The 14,293-nt window shown below is 36.9% G+C and overlaps 1 protein-coding gene across 1 annotated transcript in view; it reads left to right on the top strand.

Annotated features, from left to right (window-relative positions):
- TSHZ3 (teashirt zinc finger homeobox 3) overlaps positions 1–13,064 on the top strand; it is a 258,591-nt gene extending 245,527 nt beyond the window's left edge. Inside the window, exon 3 of the transcript XR_004753846.1 lies at positions 12,817–13,064. The gene's annotated coding sequence lies outside the window, so the exon portion shown is untranslated. The remainder of the gene's footprint in view (positions 1–12,816) is intronic.
- The last annotated feature ends 1,229 nt before the right edge of the window (positions 13,065–14,293 follow it).

Below are 14,293 nucleotides of genomic sequence, written 5' to 3'. Positions count from 1 at the left end.
GAGGGAACTATGCCACTTGGGTCAGAGCTGCATAGATTTTAGATATTAACAATCCTTGCAATCAGGAAACAGAGACCTGTGCAGTGCAATGGGAAGGACAGTGATCAGTATTCATGCATACCTCTCACAGGAGTGTTAGTATGTAACTCTACAGCATCTAAAATCTTCCACATCTCTTAGTCACTGATGTCCTAAATATTGACAAGTGTCCATCACAGCTAAAGCTGCACAGGCTTTCTTCAGGCCAGCCAAGGGCAGGATGTCAGCCAGGACCATTGTGGTCCTCTCAGATACAGTGCAAGTCCTCCCCCACATCCGCAGAGAGAAAAAATTAAAACACAATATTTAAACATTTCTGTCATCCTTTGAAAAACAAAAACATGGCACTGCACTGTCTGGATCTCAGCAGGAATAAATCCAGTGGAGATTCAGTACCAAAAAATCTAAGTTTTCAATAGGTAAGATCCAAGTCACTCCAAGTCACCTTTTTTCTTTTTTCCTTTATTATCTCATTATTAAATACAGCATATAACAATTCCAAGTGAAGACAAACTTTGTCCTGGTAGTTTCTGTACATGGCAATGCTGTACATTATTATTTCGTACACTTGCAAAATACTTGTTGGATCTCTGAATAATCCAAAAATATGAAGTAGGGCAAGACATTCCTGCAGTTCATCTTCACAAAACATGATGTCACTTATGTACAGACTCTTAATCCTATTCCTCCTCCTATTATCCTTTCAAGCTTGTGTTTTGTATGGAGTTATCCATTAGACAGCACATTGTCAGTGAGATGTGTCTTTGCTGTGTGTGTATTCTGATAAAATGAACCTAATGCATATGTAAATTTGCCTTCTCAGGAAAAGTGTGCAGAAACACATTTGACTTGAGATCTCTCACAGCAGAAAGATTTAAGAAGGGTAGAGATGAAAATTTCCCCCATCTTGAGACTGAAGTGGGAGCCCTGAAGAAATCCAGTCTTTGGGAAGAAACACCAATGGTCAGGGTACCTTTTTGGCCCAGACGCTGCAGTGCCCCTGGCTCTCCCACCACATCCTTGCACCCATTACAGAGCCCGGAGCTGACAAGGCAAGGGCCTTCACCCAGCACGCCAGTGCTGATGGCCCTGTCTGTAAGGGCAGGTGATGGAGCAGTGAAGCCGCACTACGAGCAGGGGGAGAGCAGTGCCCTGGGGCAATGGCCCCGTAACCTTGTCATAGCATTGGGCAGCCTCGCTAATAAAAAGGCGCAGATGGCTACTGCACACCACTTGCCAGGCATTGTGCTGTTAGGGACTGGCAAAGTGTGGTCACGGGGACCTCACTGTGAAAAAAGCATGAACAGATCCTGAACACAGGAACATGGATTTCGCTCTTTAATTGATTTTTTTTTTTTTTTTTTTTTTTTTTTTTTTTTTTCCCCTCCGAAGGTAAAACTCATCAGCTCTTTTGAATGGACTCTTAAATATAATCATTTACAATACTTTGTATGGAAAACAATTTGAGGAAAGGATTTAAAGACATCATCTAGCAAATTGCTTTGTTGACAACAGATAGGTATTAAGTGCAGTTTATCCTGGCCGTAATTAGGCACCACTTTCCCAGCTTTGTGATTGTAACGTTTTTTTTTAATCATTTTTTAAAGAGTTTACAAAAACACCGTAACATTAACAGGCACCTTTTGAAAAGATGAACAACAAGCATATAAAGACATTAATGAAAAGTTCATTTTAAATTAAAAAAAAATAAATGCATCTCTCTCACAAATAACAAATGCTTACTCAAAATAAAATGTGAAATTCCAATGTGAAAGCAAGCCAGTAAAGTTATTACTGATGGACAAGTACATATGTGTATGCAACTTGTCGTCTGTATGAACAAAATTTGTAGGTATAAGGATCCATAACTTGGGAACAAATTTCCTTTTTATACAATTACTTACCTGCTGTTCTTTTTTAAAAGAAGTAAAGTATTTCTTAATCCTTAGCCCAAAATTTCAGGAGTCAGACTTGATGATCCTTGTGAGTCCCTTCCAACTTTGGATATCCTGTGATTCTAAGATTGAAAATCCAAGTTTACATTACCTATCTTAAATGTTATAAACTACCTATAAAAAGAAAGGCTTTCTGTTCTGTAACACTGTTTTTAGGATCAGCCGATGGCTTTGTGTAAATCTACAGGCTTTGAAAGGATGGAGGCTATCCTTAACAGAAGAAAAGTGAAAACTAAAGCTGCCTGTTTATAAAGTATTTTTATGAGAGCACAAATGTCTCTTTGGTTGGAAAGTGGAAAGAATAAGTATGAGACCGTTGTGATCTGAAAATATGGTAGTTTTAAAGCTGCACCTTTTAAAAGAATATTTCAAAAAATGAAAACCTGCTACTGTTTCTTGCTGTTTAAAGTAACAAGGTACATCCTTCTATACAGCAAGTAATATGCTAAATCACTTGTACCACATCTCTCTTGGAGTATGCTGTGCCTAAGTTCAGTGAAAGGCTTTGTTTTGGTTTCTAAGTGTTTTCTTGTTTATTTGAAATGGCAGTATTTACATCACATAGCTTATTAACTCTAATCACCCAGTTCAGTAATTAAAAAAAAAGACTGAGTTGTCTACTGACATTGATCACAATGCAAAAAGCCATAGAAAAGAGTATAATGAAATATTTTTGTAAATTTAAAAAAAAAAAAAAAAAAAAAAGAAGGTAGTTAAGCAAAGCTGGGAGATCAGAGACTTTGCTAGAATACTGACAATGTATTAATGCTTTTGCAGTTTTCATATTTAATGGAAGGGTACATGAGATTAAAAAATATATTTAAAAAATGAGTATAAAAACCACTCCCCATTTTATATAAGGAGTTGAAAAAGAAAAGGCAATATGATCCACTTGCTGAAAACTCAGTGAGTGACAGTCTAAAATGTATCTGCAGGAAAAGGTGACTTTCCTTCATTCACGGGAACTTCTTTTCCTTTTAGTCGTAACCATCTGTTGATCATTTCATTTTATGATCTTATTTTTGAAATAGAAACACTATACATTATGACTTTTTCTCCACATATACTATTGTTCAAATTTCAAAAGACACTACATTTGATAACTAACAGTTAATACTTACTGGTCTTTACAAAATATTCTTGGCAGAAGGTTAGAAACTGACATTTCCAGTTGAAAATAATGCACTGTCAAATAAGAAAACTGCAGGCTGTGATTTTTAACACATGTATCTATTATTTTAAACATGAAACATTGCATCAATTTGACATGAATTTATATAATAGGGACAGAAAAGGATAATGCAATTTTCAGGGGCTATCTACATTTAATTAACTAGCAGCAGCCGCCTGTAACAAAAAGAAAACTGCTACAAAAAATAAAGCCTGTTTGTACACCTTCTATCATGCATTATTGAAACACACAGTGTTGTTAAATGAAATAATAAGTGCTTAAATAGAGGCAGCAACTAATAAATGAAGACACAAAACTTTCATAAAAGTTTGTAAATACAGTATTGTATGGAAATTCTGATGCACATTAGCTCTCATATGCACTGTAAAATGTTTTATTATGAAAAAAGTGGGTAAGATACTTATCTTTTAAATTGGAGTTTAATATTTTATTAGTGCCAGGCACATAATTCTCATCAAATGGCAGGAAACCCTTTTTTTTTTGTATGGATATAAATGTCTAGAGTTTAATATTTCAAAGATAAGTACCTACTACTGCATCTATCACACTGCAACTTAATGGAATTTACATTTTCTTAAATATTTATACTGTATGTGTGTTTGGTTGTCAAATGGTTGTATAGCTACTGAGGCAGAACTGATAAGCTGGGCAACAACCTTGTGAATTATTATTTTGTAAATTTCAAATGTTTTAAATCTTGAACACAATAAGTAAATACAAGCTTTAGAGAATTTTCAAATGTGTAATTTTATTGGAAAAACAGTATTCCATAATTGACAAACAAACAAAAAGTTCTGCTAAGTGAGCCCTAGATTGCAGAAATCATCTGCCTTTCCCTAAACAAATTACATTTAAAGAAAAATAGAATGACATTAGTGAGAAATATTTTCTGAGAATCCAAAATACACAGTAGTGAACAAATTAAACTGAGACCAGTCTCTGATATTTCCAGTGTAATGTACAGAGAGCATCATTCAGGCTCTGCAATACTGCAAACTATTTCATCAGTTCTGAGAAATGCTTTCTGATCCATGCTGATACAATTACCTAGCCTTTATTGGCAATTTAGACCTGCTTTTAGGGACATTTTAGAGCAAATGATGTTTTCTTGATATTTTAAAAAAGCAGCAGTATTTGCTATACCTTTGGGATAAGGTAGAAATGGAGTTAGAGGCTCATTAAATATCTGATTGGTACAATGTGGTTTTTGTTACTGTGGACTAAACTACCAAAAATGAAGATATGTTCCTGGAGGTTCTGCTTCCCCTTGCAATGAAATGATATTTTTATTTGGAATATTTCTTCAAAATATCAGCTGGCCTTTACTACTACTGTACTACATACGGGAGTCCTAAAATCTGCCTATTAATTCAAGGATGTTGAAACGTACCTAGTAAATTTTCAATATGATCATATGTGAAGGGCATACCATATCTTCCTTTGTTCCTATAAAAATGTGATGTCCAGAGTATGACCAAGTAAGCTTGAATTCCTTTTGATGTTTCTGCAAGAAAAAAGTGAAGCAGTTACAGTTTAGCAAGAAAAACTAAAACAAGATGCTTGCTTTTAATTTATTTATTTATGTTTGCATAGGGATTTAACTGAAGTGACATCTAGAGAACAATCTACTGACTGACACAAAACTCAAAAACTCCTACCAGCTTGTCTTGCAACTGGAATAGCTTTAACCTAGAGACTTAGACAGCTATGGTAGACTTAAATTTTAGGATTTCATTCAAAACCTGCTTTCCTAAGCACTGGCAAAGCACTTAAATTAGGTCCTCTTGTCCTGATTACTTACAATAGCATATGCAGTCAAAAGTAGTCTCAAAATATCAAAAAAAGTCAACCTATATTCTATATAGGTTATCTATAGGTTATCAATCTATATTTTCAACTGGTTTCAATTTTTCCTCTGCTTCTGGAAAATTCACGAGTGTTTTTGAGCTCACTATATTACACAGCTATTTTTATGCCATATTGGTCTGAGTAAATAACATACAAGCAAGTGCAATAAGTCAGGAACATACCATTGTGATAAATAAAAGACGATAATTTAAAACTCTTAGATAGAAGTGAGATGCCTTGTGAGAATACTAGTGTGGTAAATAAAACCTGCTAATTTAAATCTTTTAAAATAATGCTTCCTGCTGTTAGCATCCAACACACAATGTAGCACGACAATTATTCAGCAGCCCTATAAAGGGATTGATAACATCACTGTCACTGTTACAGGAGGAAACTTTTGTACTACAAGTTTCTCAAAGGAGATGGATCAAACCTTGCAAATGCTTACATAACTGACACGTATAAGCAATTTGGTATAAACAAACATATAAACTTCAGCTTTAAAACACAGACGTTTTGGCTCTTTCAATCTGAATGGTTAATGGACAGGCAGAGAAATTATCTGAAATTCATGTATTCTGAAATCAAATACTCGTCAACCAGATGAAGAAAGATTTTGAAGCCCCAGTTTTGGAAAATTGTAGCCATCAGATATTACCCTTCCACTCTGAGTTTCACAGTTATCAAATTTCTGTTCTCCTTTAAAAGAAAAGAAAAAAAAAAGCAGGAACAACAAGCAAACTCGTAGATACAAGTGTATTGTGTATTTCATGTGCAATGTATGTTACAAATACTGCCAGGAATGAGATAAGAGGCACAGTCTTACAAAATAATAGCAGATATCTGGGAAAAATAGCAGCAGCTGAACATACATGTTCAGCTGAACATGTTGTAGAGGTCAGAACTTGGTAGTAGAGGGTCTGCAGGGCACCATTTGGGGAAAAGACAAAAATCTCCACTGTTTTGAGACGAGGGAGGTGGAGAGCAAAGTCCCTACCCAGTGCAGCAGGTCCTGGCACTGCCAGAGGGGATGGGAGTGGCTCCCAGTTAGAGAGGTCACAACTAAGTCAGAGGAAGGAAATTTTGCAGAGGCTGCACTGGGAAGGTGAAACGAGCTGCAAAGCGCAGTACAGGATGCACAATGCTCCCATGACCAGACACGAAAAGAGATCTATTTGTTTCCCTGTGCATTTAAGTAAAGGACATTCAGAGGAGCAATTCCACAGTGACAGATCACAGGCATTACCAGTGCCCCTGAAAAGCACAGAAATTCTCCTGCACTGGGCTACTGAAGAGGATGGGAGGACCTGTGAGCATTAGAGCACTCCTTCCTTTGAGGAGCATACAAATATTGCAGCCATATATGAGGGCCACACCATTCCTAGCAGCATCCTTGTAGATCAGAAACACCAGTGCCATGATCAAGCAGCCAGCTCTGCATAGGTATTAGACCACAGCCACAGCAAAGTTTGACACAGTTTGGAGGGAAAAAAAATATATATAAATAATTGTTGCAATGCCATACGGCATCTGTATTAACATGAGCAAATTATTTTGGTAGGAACTCAATTTCATAAATGTGGCTTCAAAGGCTGTTCCATGAGCACTATAAAGTTTTTTTCCTTCTCACCAAAATGAATAAAAACTTTACGATATGTTCAGCACAGTACTTAAGTATTTGTTTTGTTAATTTCTTAAAACAAATTGGATTCCCAGTAAATACAAAACTTGGACAGCTGCATTAAGCAAGCAGTGGGGAAGCAATCTCATAACAATTATCATGCAGAAGTGCACCACAGAAGAATTCCCAGAATTTCATCTAAACTGTTATTTGTTCTATTATAAACCTTTTATAAAACCCAATATAAAAATTCCTGAAGGAAGAGAAAGCATTTCTAAATATTTGCAAATACCCTCCAATGATTAAAGAAGTGTGTGAAGGATGAGATGTTACCAAACAGCAGAATTAGGAGATATGGTCTCTCTCCTTATTTTATCACCTTGTGGGGGAATCAGAGCAGTTGTAACCATTTTCCTTCCAGCTGGTAGTCAGGAATTGGACAGGCCTGCTTGTGACAAACAAACCCCATACAACAGACCACTCACTCATCACAGGTTCCTGTGTGAGCTGGCTCCATGCATGACACTATCTCTGTGGAGCTTGACCCCGTGGTATGCCTTATCTACACAGTGAGGCTCTGGGACTCCAGACAGCAGCATGCACTGGGTGAAAATACCAGAAGTGGTAGTCTTGTGGTTTCAAATAGTTACAACACATTAAAAAAGTGAAATTCAATACCAGCATTTTGTGCCTGGGATTTTGCATAAGGATTTTTGTGATCTTCTTTATCAAAATTTGCTTATCCATGGCCTGAGGGCAGGAGAAGTCAGGGGTGGCTAAAGTGTCTGATATTCTCACCAGACATACAGATACCAACGTACAGCCCCTGTGTTGCCCCAACTGCCATGCATCTGTACAGGGAACTCCTTACCTGTTGTCTCTCACCTTTTGTATGGACTGTGTCTTTCAGATAGAAAATAGCTTTGCACAGCGATTTTCATAACACTTCAAGGGGACTCAGCAAGCTTTCTGCAGTGATATATGAACTCACTCCCCTTGGTACTGCCATAAGGGAGGTCAGCGAGGAAATATCCCATACAACTGATTGCGTTAGAACAACCACAACTCTAATTATCATTTATTTAACCTTGAAAAAAAATCCCACTGTAAAGCAGAATAATAAAAAAAGCCTTAAAAATAAAATCTGTCATCCCATGGAGCAGCCCTTTGTGGATTTAACAGCTAAGGCAGACTCCCAGGAAGCAGGGGTTTGGGATCCTTCCAAACAAAAAGATTCAGCCAAAAAATTGAAATCTCTCTTCTGTGAGTAACTAATTAGACTTTGACAAGTCTTATAGCCATTAACATCCCTCCACAGGCCTCCTCAGGACATGTTTGTACATGCAACACTATTTTGGAGAGCTCGGCAGCCCCTGGGAATAAAGGGCTGAGTCCAGGCAGGGCCTGGCCAAGCCTTGGGCCACGTGAAGCCTGTGCTCAGGCCTCCCAGCAGAGCTGCTTGGCTTGGGCACAACGCTGTGCTGACACTTCTCCATGGCCAGGGATAGCTCAGTGATTTTTTCACCTTGTTCCTTTAGATTTTTGCTCCCACTGCTCAGCCTTGAACAGTCCTATTCAGCCCAGGTAGGGCTTGATCTGAAGTGGATCCATTTATCCTTGTTGCTTGTGCTCTCTGAGTGGTCACCGCCAAATGGACTCCTTAGGAACCAAACAGTGTCCAGTGCTGACAGACCCCTACCTCCTTGCAGGCTGAAAGTGGAATCCACAATCCACCATCCAACAGCTTCGCAAACCTATCAGCCTTTTAGCACCCAGCTGACACAGGAAGATGCAACTGTCAGCCCACTCACCATTTAATGGTAGCTCATCTTCTGTGGAGGCTGGTTGTGGACCTCATACTCTTCCCTTGAGGACTGAAGAGCATGAACCACCAGACAAGTATGATATCTGATCACAGTCAGTAGCAAAGGTAACTGTCAGGAGGAGGTGACATCCTGCAAACCCCACGTTCTGCTCATGAGTAGACCCTATAAAACATAGGTGTGTAAAGTCACACACAGAACAGAAGAAATTCTTATTTCTTGCAGTGTAGTAAAACATGCCCTTTTTTATGCAGCAAAGGCTGCTGAAAATGACTTTCCACACTTCTTGGCCTAGGAGAGCAAAGCGTAAATGATGCAACTTTCTTCATTTCAGTAACACAAAAGTTACACTACAGTAAAATGGAAATACTAGGCAGGTTAATCCAAACCATAACTCACTACTTTCTCAAAAGTAGTAGAATTTACCTATTGACTGCCTTATTTTTCATTTTTATGTTTTAACTATATAACCACCTTAAAAAAAAAAATAAAAAAGAAAGAAAAGAAAAGAAAAGAAAAGAAAAGAAAAGAAAAGAAAAGAAAAGAAAAGAAAAGAAAAGAAAAGAAAAGAAAAGAAAAGAAAAAAAGAGTGTACTTTTCACAGCTGATCCCTAAGTACCACCTGTTTTCTGTATATCTATTTTTAAGACAGTAAATGCTGCAGATTGAAACTGTCCATACTGTTTGTAACCCACAGCACTGAGTCAATTGCCAAGACTAACCATATAAATGAACAAACAATAATGATTTTAGTGATACTAGCTCATATTTACACCAAACTATTATTTCAAATGATGTTTGATGTTTGCTACTATAACACTATGGATTTATACACATTATAACATGCAATAAAAACTAATGTCAGAGAAAAAAGGGAAACATAGTAGAGATGATACATTTTTCCACCCAAGTAAAATGTCTCCAGACTTGCTGTTGGTAAAGTGAAAACTGTGCAAAGTAATACAATAAATAAAAATGAAATGGGAAAATCTCTTTGATTTGTGCCTTCCCTCTATCAATGAAGTTTTCCTGCTGTTTGGTGATATATTTACCATGAGGGAAAACTGATCTTTTGTTTGAAATAGAAAGGAAGGAAAAATAACCATTAACACAAAATGACAACAGTTTTAATCTCCAAAATATACTGAAAATACAAACAAATATTTTGCATGATTTATAAGAAATACATATCTGGCAGAAGAAGGTATAAAATAGATTAATACTCCACAAGGCACTGCTTTTCTGTGGAAGTGCAGTGCCAGATGACTGTGCACGCTTTCTTTATCTAGAATGCTTTCTTTCCATGGAGTCATAGCCACCTAGTATTTTACATTCCTTGCACTGCATCAGGGTTATGGTACTATGTTACAAAGTTATTCAGAAACCTGATTGGCCATGTTCCTGCAATACATTTTCCTAACCCCAAGATAAAGATCCATGCATCTCTTTACCCTTTAAACAAAAAAGCTATTGTAATAGCATGTAGTGTGATGCATGGCATGAATACCAAAACATGTACATGCACTGCTAAACTGTTTAAGTATGGAAGAAGTAGTGTCTAATAGCATCAGGAAATTGAAATTTAAAAATTTTTCTCACTCACTTATTTGATGAGAACTGGGCTGCTGACAGGTGAAGCAGAAAGTCATTTTTCAAGTTAAATGCCAAGTGGTTATATAGCATAATATTCAGTCAAAATTAACCACCTCACTGCTGCATTGACATACAGCATATTTAATGGCAACTGTTTCTGCAAAGAAAACTATAGACCTTGGGGAGTTGTAAGAAAATGGAAAGAAATTCTTGCTAATACTTCAGTTACTTGCTTGAAACAAAGAATGATAGTGTACCTTAACTCATGGCAGATAGAACAAAACATAACAATTTATCAAAATTATAAATATTTTAGAATATTTAACACAGAGATTTCATTTTTAAGTAATCAAATATGCCAAACTAGCGTATAAACCAGGTTGGATCCACAGCACAATTTAGGCAGAAAAGAAAGGCTTTTTGATGCATTTCCAAAAGTTCTTCCTAGCACCTCAAGTGCAATCTCAGGGCCCTGGTCCTGCAAAAACAACATCCATGAGGTTTTTGGACTCATTATCACCTCTGAGGACTTTATAAAGCTCAGCTTCAAGGCTACAGATTGAAAGAGAAAATCTCTCTCTGCTGGGAGCTTTGCTTCGATCTTCTGGATTTAATCTGAATTTAATCTTTAAAGCACAAACCAGTAAGATATATTTTGCTTTCTGAATGCCTTTTGGAGGTATGTTGGAGTTTAATGCATAACGTAGCTGGCCCTTAGCCCTGAAGCAGATGCTTCCATTTTGGGATTGCTTTTTAACTGTTTTGCTCATTTGTTTTCTTTCTTTGTCTTCAAAATATATTACTAATTTAATGCAAAAGCTTCTTACTGGGATAGGCTGCAAGGAACTACATTTCTTCTCATTATGCCAAATAATAATAATAATAATAATAAAATCCTGACCCATACAAGGAAAGCGTTATTGCCCAAATAATCAAAATATATAAAAAGTAATTCAGAGATAAAGGGCGCATACTCTTTCAAAGAGAGGACTGTAAATAGAATCTTAAAATGAAAATAAACTCCTAAGTGTGATAACAAAACAGAGGGAATGGCAGGCAGTAGCACACTAAAAAAATGCATTTACTTTTTCTAGCCTTTCCCCATAAAAATTTACACTACATGTAGTAAAATTAGAAAGGAGGAGAGCAAAGAAGAAACCAAGAAAATTAGCTTTGGTGATATTTCTGTCTTTTCAGGAATATTTAGGCTGAATTTGGAATGATTTTTATCCCCTGTGCCACAAAGGGACCCCAGCTCGCCCTTCCATCACAGCCACTATGAAGAGGGACTGGGGCAAGCCCCCAGCAGAGGGGGAATTGGTCAATGGGGGAAGGGGTGGATATAGCACATGGATTTTAGGTATTGCTTGTCTTCAAACAAAAGGATTGACAGACTCATGGCAGGTAGGCTGCTGGGAGACTGAGGGAGAAGTGGAATTTTCTTGAGAATAAGCAGAGCAGAGTAAAAAATCTAAATCAGCGATCTAACCCAAAGAAAGTCCTCTGAAAGGAATGCAGAGAAACTCTTAAGGCCAAAGATCTGCCTGTCCTTTCTCATCAGTAAAGTCAGGCTTCATAAATGAGTACATTGTGAAAGGAGATTATTAACGAGAAAAGCATAGATGGCTTTTTGTATATATCAAAATTCTTTCTTCTGCCTTGATAGGATCAAGCAAATAATTCCTCAGAAAGTCACAAAGCTATTCAACAGGTGAACAGCTGCCAAGATAATTTCAAAACTCTACATTATGGTCCATCATGTAACTCATGTTTGCTCAGTAAATATTATTCTCTTGGGACATCTCATGCAGAGAAACAGATGCCGGTTGATGACCCAACCTTTTCCTGGTCTTTCACTCTTGTTTATGTACAAGAAATACAGGTAGATATTTATAAATAAAAATCACTCAAATCTCACCAAAGTGATGTTTCCTTATGTTCTGCTCCTCTTCTGTGAAATATATCTGAGGTTTTGCTGATTGAACTCTGGGGGGAGGGGTGGGGGGGTTATGTGTATGAAATATCTTGAGGATTTATTGGGTATGGGAAGAGTAAAAACCATAGATTTGTATAATTTTTACTAGGAAAAAAAAACAAAAACAACAACAAAACAACAACAACAACAACAACAACAAAACAACAACAACAACAACAAAAAACAGATGTATTGAGCTGGCAGCAGCAGTAAGATGAAAGGCAATCATGAAATTCTTCAGAGTATTATATGAAAATTGTCAAAGTGTTGGGATGCCCTAATCATCCATGAGCCAGCTGAAAATAAAGTGTATTTAAACTGAAATTTTTCAGCATCTTTGGACAGTAGCTTAGCTTTGTTATAAGCTGTAATGTTCCACAAAATAATGTTTATTTTATCTTGTCATAGAATATAGTAATAAAAGAATTGTAAATGTATCTTATTTATCAACGTGTCTGCATGTCTGGGTTATCACAGGAGACATGGGTTGTTTTTCCTTGAAGTAGCTGAAATGTCTGGTGGTTACTTTAGAAGAAGACAGGAACAGCAAAAAGCACTACAGAGAGATTCCTCCTGGTCGTTGAATGTGAAGCTTCTTACCAATTATATCTTACACACAGTTATTAAAATATGGTTTAAGGGGGTTTGTGACAAAATGCGAATACATCTGAAATGCACATCATTATTAGCAGTACCCAGTAATGCTGTATTACATGCTGGAATTTATGTAATAAAAATGTTAAACAGCCAGTGATTGGATTTGTTTACAGGATCTAAAGAGGTGAATTGGGATGAACCCATGAGTAACTTGCCTTGGAGGAGTGTGCTCTAACTGGATATGGATGGATTGGAGCTGGAAGAAGAGACTGATTCAAAGTGACTGTAAAACATTACTCACTTATATTATTACTTGGAGTATATTGACTATCACGAGTAAGTTTCTTCATGGTCAATCAATATCACACTAGTATTAAAATATTTTTAATGTGAATCATGGAACCTGCTCTTGCAGAAAAGGTGGGAGAAAATGAAAGAAGGCACAGAGGGGAGAAAAAAAAAAAAATCTCTTTCTCCACAGAGCAGGAGTGGAGACAGCCAAACCATCAGCAATAATGATCACAGGACCCACCCAAATGGGGCCAACACCATGCAGAAGTGGACCCCACACTCTGCCAAGTCCCAGAGTTTGCTCCGGTGCACCAAGGGGCAACTTCACACGTTGGAGGCACCCTCATTGCATGGAGACTACAGACACCCACAGCTCCAATTCTTAGCCTTGTCACTGACTGTCTGTTTTTCCCTCATGTCTTACCCACCACAGATGCACAACTGTGGTCCTAACACTTTAGAACTCCACTCCATTAGTGGCCCTGACTTACACACATTATTTCCACTGCTGTATTTGTGAGAACTCTCAAGATTTCCATATTGTTGCTATTTCAGTTAAGTAGCTCAAAGTTATTTCACAGGAGTTTGTATTAAATTCTGTGGCATGAATGCCTGTGTGTGTGGATATATGAATGCTTGTGCATATGAAGAATTTCTGCAGAACATTTAGCACTCATTAAAATCAATTATCTCTTAAAATTGAAAAATATAACTCTAGAGATTAAAAACAGGAAAAGACTCTAAAATGACAAAATCTGAAAAACAGAGAGAGAGATGCATAATGGCAACACAGACACATTTTTCCTCCTAGAAAGCAGGGGTCAAACTTTTGGATGCATGGCAGCATTTAGTAGTAAGTTCTGAAAAACATATTCATTCAGCAATAGCTAATGCCTTAATTTACTTTCAATGTACTTTAAGACAGTGAAATCTGTATTTTAAGATTTGATAAAAAGCTAAAATGAGCAGAATTTCTGTTAAAATTGGCAAGATGCATTAGTGTGACCACTAAGTGAATGGCACTTGTCAAAATAAGTTCGTAATTCTATTAATTCAATATATGTATATACATATGGTTTTTGCTACCTGAATACAGACACCAAGGTTCTTGTTGGGTAAGATAGTTATTTCCCCGTGCTAATTATATCATGATCTATAAATAAATCAATACAAGACTAATAGTACATAAAAAGTTGTACTACTAGGCCTTCAATATCACATTTTTTCCTGTCATTAAGGTCTATAGATACAGAAGCAGTAAGTTACTCTCAAGTATTTGTAAATGTAAGTGCCAAAGTTGAATTTACAACCATAGCTGTGTCCCTCATGCTGTCATATATCACTGATGTACAACTCTAT

The sequence above is a fragment of the Oxyura jamaicensis genome, chromosome 11 (assembly GCF_011077185.1).
Source record: "Oxyura jamaicensis isolate SHBP4307 breed ruddy duck chromosome 11, BPBGC_Ojam_1.0, whole genome shotgun sequence".
NCBI classification, from domain to species: Eukaryota; Metazoa; Chordata; class Aves; order Anseriformes; family Anatidae; genus Oxyura; species Oxyura jamaicensis.
Note: the sequence above shows the minus strand (reverse complement) of the source record. Positions and strands in the feature narration are given on the sequence as shown.